The sequence below is a fragment of the Schistocerca cancellata genome, chromosome 1 (genome assembly GCF_023864275.1).
Source record: "Schistocerca cancellata isolate TAMUIC-IGC-003103 chromosome 1, iqSchCanc2.1, whole genome shotgun sequence".
NCBI classification, from domain to species: domain Eukaryota; kingdom Metazoa; phylum Arthropoda; class Insecta; order Orthoptera; family Acrididae; genus Schistocerca; species Schistocerca cancellata.
Genome location: NC_064626.1, coordinates 880,730,408 through 880,741,184, shown reverse-complemented (window position 1 = coordinate 880,741,184; position 10,777 = coordinate 880,730,408). Strand labels below are relative to the sequence as shown.

At 59.7% G+C, this 10,777-nt stretch overlaps 1 non-coding gene across 1 annotated transcript; it reads left to right on the top strand.

The window, feature by feature from the left end:
- Positions 1-8,794: 8,794 nt before the first annotated feature.
- Positions 8,795-8,957, top strand: LOC126095710 (U1 spliceosomal RNA). The gene has a single exon (XR_007521967.1). It is a non-coding gene; the product is annotated as a U1 spliceosomal RNA (small nuclear RNA).
- The last annotated feature ends 1,820 nt before the right edge of the window (positions 8,958-10,777 follow it).

Sequence of the window (10,777 nt, the reverse complement as noted above, 5' to 3'; positions counted from 1 at the left end):
CCCTTCTCTTTCCTTTCCCCCTCCCTCCTACCCACTCCTCCGGGCTTCCCCTCCCCCTTCCTCCCTCCCCCTCTCTCCTCTGCCCATGGCATCTCTGCTCTCCCCTCTCCCATCTCCCCTTCCTCCTCCTCCACCCCCCTCTTGGCAGGTCCCCGGACTCGTACACGCTCAGTGAACATTCGCGCGCCGGAGACCATCGCCACCAGTGTTCAGTGTGTGTGCATCGTTTTGTGTTTCGTGCAGTTCCGACTCAACTGTTCACATGTGCCGTCGCCGTTCGCCGTGTTTTGTGCGTCATGTTTCCAAGTGCTAGTGTTTTCTCGTCCAACGTGAACGGCTTCTTGTCTCTTGTTTTTTTTGTATCTCCATGTTTTTGCCCGCCGTCTTTTTTTTGTATGTCACCGCTCTATCATGTTTATTGTGCAACTAAAGGCTGAAGAGCAGCGTACCATGCTGCTGCCAGCCCACCTGTATAGGTGTTTAAATTACAATAAAGGAAAAAAAAAAAAAAAAAAAAAAAACCGAGGAGAAGTGGATGCCTACCGGGATGCCCTCTCCACTCAGGTCGACAGCCACCCTCTCGCCTACCGCCATCCCGATGATGTCTCCCATGCCGCCTCCTTTCTCCAGCAGACCTTGTCTGAGGCCGTGGAGGCCCACGTCCCTACTGTTGCCATCCACCCCCACCGTCCTACCTTACCACCACAGGCCGTCCTCCTCCTCCGTGAATCCCGTCGTCTCTACCGTGCCTTCCTCCGCACGCGTGACCCGGACACCCTACGACGCCACCGGCAACTACAGCGACACATTCGAAATTTGCTCGCGGCTAAGAAACGCCGGGACTGGCGACAGACATGCACCCGTTTAAATGCTACCCTCCCCATCAACTCGTCCAAGTTCTGGACCGCCTTCCGTCGCCTTACCGGAACTAAGCCCTCTCCCTCCTATCCTCTTCTCCACGATGACCACCCCTTCCCTGACGCCCTTAGTAAGGCCAACCACTTTGCCTCCTACCTGTCCGATGTGTTTTCCATCCCTGATGATCCCCGGTTCGATTACTCCCTCTTCCCAGATATCCGCGATCGAACTGACACCTCTGTCCCTCCCCTCGCTCCTGGTTTCCAGTACTTGGACAACATTCCACACACGGAACTTAACGCCCCCATCACTACACAGGATCTCATTACTACACTCCGCACCAAACGCAACACCGCTCCTGGTCACGATCGTGTCACCTACCGTCACCTTCGTGAAGCTCCTGTCTCTTTCCTCTCCACCCTGGCCAGGCTCTACAATGTAGTCCTGTCCACTGGTTACTACCCCGACCTGTGGAAAACCTCTCGTATCCTCATGTTCCTCAAACCTGGCAAACCGCCGTCCGCCGTCTCCTCCTACCGTTCCATCAGCCTTACCTCGGTCTTCAGCAAGGTCCTGGAATCTATCCTCACCCGCCGCATCCACCAGCATCTCCGCCAGCACCGCCTCCTCCCCGTTACCCAGTGTGGCTTTCGGCCGTCCTTCTCTTCCGACGATCTTCTCCTTCACCTCACTCATCTCCTTTCCGAACAGCTCAATTCCCGTCGCTCCGCCATCTTCCTCTCTCTTGACCTCGAACGCGCCTATGACCGCGTATGGCACTCCGGTCTCCTCTTCAAGCTCCAAACCTTCGCCCTTCCCATTAACTACGTTCGTCTGATCGGTTCCTTTCTCTCCCGCCGTCCTTCCCATGTCACTATCCATAACTCCGATTCCTACACCTTTTTCCCCTCCGCCGGTGTGCCCCAAGGCTCCGTCCTCTCCCCCCTTCTGTACTTGTTGTACACGGCGGACATGCCGCCGCCGTCACCCCCCGTCCACCTTCTCCAGTTTGCCGATGACACCGCCTTCCTTGCCCTTGCCCCCACCCTGCGACGCTCCCAACACCTTCTCCAATCCCATCTTGACCGGTTCACCGCTTGGTGCGACCAGTGGTTGCTCAAGGTCAATCCTTCCAAAACCCAGGCGATCATCGTAGGCAAAACCACTCCCTCCTTCCGCCTCCTTGATTTCTATCTCACCGTTTATGGCCGTCCCATCGCTCTCACCCCCACCCTTAAGTACCTTGGCGTCACCCTCGACCGTCGCCTCTCCTGGACTCCCCATCTCCAGACAATCCAAGCCAAGGCACGTTCCCGACTCCGTCTCCTCAAGCTCCTTTCCGGCCGAACGTGGGGTCTGGACCCCTCCACCATCCTCCACACCTATAAGTCCCTCATCCGCCCTATCCTCTGTTACGCCCATCCCGCTTGGATCTCCGCCCCCCCTTCCTTTTATAAATCCCTCCAAATCCTTGAACGCCATGCTCTCCGCCTTGCCTATCGCATCCGTCTCCCTTCCCCCATGCGGATCCTGTATGACCTTATCCCCTTCCCCCACCTCCTCCTCTTCCTCGAAAGGATACGAATCCTCTACACCTCCCGTAAACTCGATCCTCCTCACCCGCTCGTCTCCCCGATCCTCTCCCACCCCCGCCCGCTGCCGCGCCTGTACTCCCATGTCCCACCTGGTCTCCATCTCTCCACCCTCCATACCCTCTCCCAAGGTGGCTTCCGCCAGCTCCCCCTCCCTGATGATGTCCTCCTCCCCTGCATCTACCCCTCCTATCAACTTTGATCCTTCCCCCCCCCTCCTGTGTCCTTTCCTTTCGGCACCCTCCCTCCCCCCCTTTTTCCCTTCCCTTCTCTTTCCTTTCCCCCTCCCTCCTACCCTCTCCTCCGGGCTTCCCCTCCCCCTTCCCCTCCCCCTTCCTCCCTCCCCCTCTCTCCTTTGCCCGTGGCATCTCTGCTCTCCCCTCTCCCATCTCCCCTTCCTCCTCCTCCACCCCCCCTCTTGGCAGGTCCCCGGACTCGTACACGCTCAGTGAACATTCGCGCGCCGGAGACCATCGCCACCAGTGTTTAGTGTGTGTGCATCGTTCTGTGTTTCGACTCAACTGTTCACATGTGCCGTCGCCGTTCTCCGTGTTTTGTGCGCCATGTTTCCAAGTGTTAGTGTTTTTTTCGTCCAACGTGAACGGCTTCTTGTTTTCTTGTATTTTTTGTATCTCCATGTCTTTGCCCGCCGTTTTTTTGTATTGTATATCTCACCTCTTTATCATGTTGTTTGTTCCACTTACGGCTGAAGAGCGGCGAACCATGCTGCTGCCAGCCCACCTGTATCGGTGTTGAAATTACAATAAAGGAAAAAAAAAAAAAAAACGAGGAGAAGCATCTCCGGCGGTACACCGAAAGGTTACCGCCCTTCGATAGTGCAATTTTCGCGCTAATCGAAGTGTTAGGGGTTACAGGTGCCAGCCAGCCAGCCAGCCAGCCAGCCCTCCGGTGGCAGCAGCAGTCCAGCAGCAGCAGCAGCAGCAGCAGCAGCAGCCGCCGCCGCCCTGGCCCCGTCCGCGGCAGCAGCGTCCCTGCCTCTCGCCGTCGCCGTCGCCGTCGCCGTCCGTCCGTCCGTCCGTCCGTCCGTCCGTCTCCCAGTGTGTGTCCTGTCATTTTAGTGCTGTGTTTTTTCTTTCTTCTTCTTGTCGTCATGTCCGCCCCCACCACCACCGCCATCGTGTATACGTCCCCTTCCGCCGCCTCCACCACTATCACTTCGTGTGCCCAGTCCCACCCCCCTCCTTCCATCCCTCCCCTCCTCTCTATCCCTTCGCCCACGCTCTTTGTCGCCCCCTCTCCCGCTTCCTCCTCTCGTTCTGATCCTATCCCCCCACTCCCCCAGCCTGTCACTGCAGCTCCGGCTAGGGTGGTGGCCCGTCGGGCCACTGCCCACGCCCAGCTCTCCCCGTCGCCATCGCCATCGCCATCGCCATCGCCATCGCCATCGCCATCGCCACCGCCATCGCCATCGGCACCGCCACCGCCACCGCCACCGCCACCGCCACCGCCACCGCCACCGCCACCGCCACCGCCACCGCCACCGCCACCGCCACCGCCACCGCCACCGCCACCGCCACCGCCACCGCCACCGCCACCGCCACCGCCACCGCCACCGCCACCGCCACCGCCACCGCCACCGCCACCGCCGTCGTCATCATCATCATCATCATCATCATCGTCGCCATCGCCATCACTGCCACATTCGCCTGCACCGTCACAGTCACTTTCTCCGGCGCCGACTGCTGCGTCCGTGCCGGGACCTGTCCCTTCCCACCACCTCCCCATCGTTCCCGTCCCTCTTGTCACCACCCGCCCATCTGCCGCTGTCAAACGCCCTAGTGGCGCCTCCACTTCCTCTGCTCCTAAAAAGGCTCCACCCCGCCCCCCATCCCCACCCCAAAATGCCATGGACGTCTCCCCACCAGGCCCCGCTCCCTCCTCCTCCTCCTCCTCCTCCTCCTCCTCCTCCTCCTCCTCCTCCTCCTCCTCCCCACCCGGTCTCTACAAATATCTCCTGTCCCGTCCCGATCCTTCCTTCCTCGAGGCCCGGAATCTCTCCCTCCTCCTCCGCCAACATTTCCCAGGCGCCCCCATGTCTCTCCTTACTCCCAGACGGGATTCTGTTCTTATCTCCTCCCCCAGCCCAACCCTCCATACTGACATCCTCTCCCGCCTCCCCATCACCCGTTTTGGTCCTCACGCCTCCCTCACCCCTGCTCCCTCCCCATCTCCTACCCGCCAACCCCAACCCCCGCGTCGCCCGCCGACCCTCACCGCCGTGATCACTCGGCTTAGCCCGTCGATCACGGAGGAGGAGGTGCTGGCGGAGCTGAAGGCCCATCCCACCCTGGAGGTGCGGGCAGTCCGCTGCATCTTGAACGCGACCGGCCCCACCCGCCTTATGCGGGTTTTCTCAGAGGACGCCCCCTCCATTGACCGTCTCCTGAAGGAGGGTGCCCTCCTCTTCAATCAGCGGTACAAGGTTGACCCCTCCCGTTCCCCCCCCTCAATCCCTGCGCTGCCAGAGATGTCTGCGCTACAATGCACATCCAACAGCAGAGTGCCGCGAGGCCCCAACCTGCCCGCATTGTCGGCAAGCGCACTTCCTCCGGCAGTGCCCCAACCTCCAATCCCCTCCCTCCTGTAATACCTGCAGCCTCCCCCACCCCACCTACTCCCAAAAGTGTAAAGCCCGACCCCCTCCCGCCACTCCTGAACTCACCGTACCTGTCCGTCCCCTGGACGCCCCCACCCCTCCTGGCAATTCCCTTCGCCCCCCCCCCACTGCTGAGGACACCATCAGGTTCCTCACCATTGTCCTCCAAAACGTCCATCCCTTTCAGCGCCCCCACACCTTACAACAGATCTCCCTCGCCGCCCGTTCCATATTCCACCTTAAAATGTACGCCACCTTTTCCAATAACCAGGCCCATTTCACCTTCTCCCGCCTTGACACCCTCGTTTAAGTCCTTATCATGGCGCGACAGCATCGTATCCTTTTCAACAATATCCGCTCCCTTCCCGCCAACAAGAACCTCTTCCTGCACACCCTTGCTACCCACCGTGTGGATGCCTTCCTCCTTAATGAAACCTTCCTCCAACCCCACCACTCCATCCACACCTCCCCCTATCTCCTCCACCGCTCCGATAATCCCCTCCCAGTTGCGCGTGGCGGAGTTGCCATTGGCCACCACCGCCAGATCCCCATTCGGCTCCAACCTCTCCTTCCCGACCCCACCGAACACCTGATCCTTAGTCTCTTCTTCCCCGGCCTTACCATTACCTGTGCCACCATCTATGTCCGCCCCAACGCCCCTCTTCCTTTCGACTTCCTCTCCCACATCGACCGTACCTTCTCCTCCTATGTGATCGCCGCCGACCTCAACATCCATAGTCGCTCCGCTGCCCAGTTACGGCGGTGGCATCGGTTCCTCTCCTCCCTTCAAGGCGACCTCATCCCCATCCCCCAGCACACCCGTCCCGAATCCAACTCCACTCCCGATGTTATTCTCTCCTCCCCCAACCTCCTTGGTCGCATTACGGTGGATGTCCTGGAGCCTATTGGTAGCGACCATCTCCCTGTCCTCCTCACCGTTTCAGACGGCCGTCACCCCCGCCCCGACCCTCGTCATGACCCTCCCCCTAAGTACATCCATGACTATTCCCGTGCCAACTGGAATGCCTACCGGGATACCCTCTCCACTCAGGTCGATAGCCACCCTCTCGCCTACCGCCGTCCCGATGATGTCACCCATGCCGCCTCCTTTCTCCAGCAGACCTTGTCTGAGGCCGTGGAGGCCCACGTCCCTACTGTTGCCATCCACCCCCACCGTCCTACCTTACCGCCACAGGCCGTCCTCCTCCTCCGTGAATCCCGTCGTCTCTACCGTGCCTTCCTCCGCACGCGTGACCCGGACACACTACGACGCCACCGGCAACTACAGCGACACGTTCGAAATTTGCTCGCGGCTAAGAAACGCCGGGACTGGCGACAGACATGCACCCGTTTAAATGCTACCCTCCCTATAAACTCGTCCAAGTTCTGGACCGCCTTCCGTCGCCTTACCGGAACTAAACCCTCCCCTTACTATCCTCTTCTCCACGATGATCACCCCTTCCCTGACGCCCTTAGTAAGGCCAATCACTTTGCCTCCTACCTGTCCGATGTGTTTTCCATCCCTGATGATCCCCAGTTCGATTACTCCCTCTTCCCAGATATCCGCGATCGAACTGACACCTCTGTCCCTCCCCTCGCTCCTGGTTTCCAGTACTTGGACTTCCACACACAGACCTTAATGCCCCCATCACCACACAGGATCTCATCACTACACTCCGCACCAAACGCAACACCGCTCCTGGTCACGATCGTGTCACCTACCGTCACCTTCGTGAAGCTCCTGTCTCTTTTCTCTCCACCCTGGCCAGGCTCTACAATGTAGTCCTGTCCACTGGTTACTACCCCGACCTGTGGAAAACCTCCCGTATCCTCATGTTCCTCAAACCTGGCAAACCGCCGTCCGCCGTCTCCTCCTACCGTCCCATCAGCCTTACCTCGGTCTTCAGCAAGGTCCTGGAATCTATCCTCACCCGCCGCATCCACCAGCATCTCCGCCAGCACCGCCTCCTCCCCATTACCCAGTGTGGCTTTCGGCCGTCCTTCTCTTCCGACGATCTTCTCCTTCACCTCACTCATCTCCTTTCCGAACAGCTCAATTCCCGTCGCTCCGCAATCTTCCTCTCTCTTGACCTCGAACGCGCATATGACCGCGTATGGCACTCCGGTCTCCTCTTCAAGCTCCAAACCTTCGCCCTTCCCATTAACTACGTTCGTCTGATCGGTTCCTTTCTCTCCCGCCGTCCTTCCCATGTCACCATCCATAACACCGATTCCTACACCTTTTTCCCCTCCGCCGGTGTGCCCCAAGGCTCCGTCCTCTCCCCCCTTCTGTACTTGTTGTACACGGCGGACATGCCGCCGCCGTCACCCCCCGTCCACCTTCTCCAGTTTGCCGATGACACCGCCTTCCTTGCCCTTGCCCCCACCCTGCGACGCTCCCAACACCTTCTCCAATCCCATCTTGACCGGTTCACCGCTTGGTGCAACCAGTGGTTGCTCAAGGTCAATCCTTCCAAAACCCAGGCGATCATTGTAGGCAAAACCACTCCCTCCTTCCGCCTCCTTGATTTCTATCTCACCGTTTATGGCCGTCCCATCGCTCTCACCCCCACCCTTAAGTACCTTGGCGTCACCCTCGACCGTCGCCTCTCCTGGACTCCCCATCTCCAGACAATCCAAGCCAAGGCACGTTCCCGACTCCGTCTCCTCAAGCTCCTTTCCGGCCGAACGTGGGGTCTGGACCCCTCCACCATCCTCCACACCTATAAGTCCCTCATCCGCCCTATCCTCTGTTACGCCCATCCCGCCTGGATCTCCACCCCCCCTTCCTTTTATAAATCCCTCCAAATCCTTGAACGCCATGCTCTCCGCCTTGCCTATCGCATCCGTCTCCCTTCCCCCACGCGGATCCTGTATGACCTTATCCCCTTCCCCCACCTCCTCCTCTTCCTCGAAAGGATACGCATCCTATACACCTCCCGTAAACTCGATCCTCCTCACCCGCTCGTCTCCCCAATCCTCTCCCACCCCCGCCCGCTGCCGCGCCTGTATTCCCACATCCCACCTGGTCTCCATCTCTCCACCCTCCTTACCCTCTCCCAAGGTGGCTTCCGCCAGCTCCCCCTCCCTGATGATGTCCTCCTCCCCTGCATCTACCCCTCCTATCAACTTTGATCCTTCCCCCCCACCTCCTGTGTCCTTTCCTTTAGGCACCCTCCCTCCCCCCCTTTCCCTTCCCTTCTCTTTCCTTTCCCCCTCCCTCCTACCCTCTCCTCCGGGCTTCCCCTCCCCCTTCCTCCCTCCCCCTCTCTCCTTTGCCCGTGGCATCTCTGCTCTCCCCTCTCCCATCTCCCCTTCCTCCTCCTCCACCCCCCTCTTGACAGGTCCCCGGACTCGTACACGCTCAGTGAACATTCGCGCGCCGGAGACCATCGCCACCAGTGTTCAGTGTGTGTGCATCGTTTTGTGTTTCGTGCAGTTCCGACTCAACTGTTCACATGTGCCGTCGCCGTTCTCCGTGTTTTGTGCGCCATGTTTCCAAGTGTTATTGTTTTTTCGTCCAACGTGAACGGCTTCTTGTCTCTTGTTTTTTTTTGTATCTCCATGTTTTTGCCCGCCGTCTTTTTTGTATATCCCCTCTCTATCATGTTTACTGTTCAACTAATGGCTGAAGGGCAGCGAACCATGCTGCTGCCAGCCCGCCTGTATAGGTGTTTAAATTACAATAAAGGAAAAAAAAAAAAAAAAAAAAAACACGAGGAGAAGCATACTTACCTGGCGTAGAGGATACCGTGATCATGAAGGCGGTTCCTCCGGGGTGAGGCTTGTCCATTGCACTTCGGTCGAGCTGACCCCCGCGATTACTCCAAATGCGAGTAACTCGGGCGCATAATTTTTGGTAGTCGGGACTGCGTTCGCGCTGTCCCGGTGCTAATCTCCATTACAATCAAAGCTTCTCCTCGTGTCTGACGATAAGCACTGACCGTGAGTAATTTGCCAGCTTCTCATAACCGACTAGAAGTGACAAAATACACTAGGAAACGGCGTCCAGAGCCAGCGCACTGCTCTTTAACCGCGTGGCACGCGCGCTCGTAATAGCAGCGGCAGCCGCGAGATGGCTCAGGCCATCTAACTTGGCTATGATTTCCGTATTAACGGTCGAACGGCCCCTTTTAGCATTCTCTGTCCATGAACGGATTGCGCGCCAAACGTTATTCGACGGCGCGGCATTCCCTGCAAGCACAGTAACTGCTGTGGCGCGAGCAGGCGTACAGGGGCCATCGGCCAGAAGCCGGAAGCAAGCGTCTAGCATCAGAGTGTTGGATCCCCTCATTCGACGGCGTCAGATTGCAACGCCTGGGCTACTCTCAGGTTGTAATCTCCGTCTTCGAAGATTGTGTCTGTCTGTCTGTCTGCCTGCCCGCCGCTTCCTGCTGTAGCTGTTCGTCCGTCCGTCCGTCTTTCCGCCTGCCTGCTCGCTGTCCGCCGCCGCCGCTACCGCTGCTGCCTGCTGCCTGCTGTCCGTCCGTTCGTCTGTCTGTTCGCCGCCGTCTGTCTGTTCGCCGCCGCCGCCGCCTGCTGTCCGTCCGTCCGTCTGTTCGCCGCCGTCCGTTTGTTCGCCGCCGCCGCCAGCCGGTGGCCGTCCGTCTGTTCGCCGCCGCCGCCAGCCGGTGCCCGCCGCCGCCGCCGCCGCCGCCGCCGCCGCCGCCGCCGCCGTTGCCGCCTGGTCGCCGCCGTCGCCGCCGTCCTGACCCTGGTCTACGGCCGTCTTCGTCTTCATCCGTCTTTGTCTTCATCCGTCTTCGTCTTTGTCTGTCCCCTGTTTCTGTCCTTTCCTATTCGTTCTGTTCGTTATTGTTTCTCCCTCCCGTCATGTCCGCCCCCACCACCACTGCCACCGCTACCACCACCGCCATAGTTTATACTTCCCCTTCCGCCGCCTCCACCACTATCACATGGTGTGCCCAGTCCCACCCCCCTCCTTCCATCCCTCCTCTTCTCACTCTCCCTTCGCCCTCACTCTTTGTCGCCCCCTCTCCAGCTTCTTCCTCTCGATCTGATCCTTTCCCCCCACTCCCCCAGCCTGTCACTGCAGCTCCGGCTCGGGTGGTGGCCCGTCGGACCACTGTCCATGCCCATTTCTCCCCGTCGCCTTCGCCTTCGCCATCACCACCGCCACCGCCGTCGTCGCCGTCGCCTTCGCCTTCACCGTCACCGTCACCATCTCCGGCGCCGACTCCGGCCCCGGGACCTGCCCCTCCCCGCCACATTCCAGTTGTTCCCATCCCCCACACCTCCTCCGCCGCCGTCAAGCGCCCCGGTGGCACCCCTGCCTTGTCTGCTCCAAAAAAGGCTCCACCTCGTCCCCCTTCCCCCACCCCTGATGTCATGGATGTCTCCCCGCCCGTCCCTGCCCCCTCCTCCTCCTCCTCTACCCCCTCCTCCTACTGCTACTTCCTCTCCCGTCCGGATCCCTCCCTCCTTGAAGCCCGGAACCTCACCCTCTTCCTTCGCCAGAATTGTCCTGGTGCCCCCATCTCCCTCCTCACTCCTCGTCGTGATTCGGTACTCATCTCCTCCCCCAGCCCTACTCTCCACACAGACCTCCTTTCCCGCATCCCTGTCACCCGCTTTGGCCCTCATGCCTCTCTCACCTCTGCTCCCTCGCCACCTCCCTCCCGCCAACCCCAACAGTCTCAGTCCCGTGATCACGGAGGAGGAGGTGTTGGCGGAGCTTCAGGCCCATCCC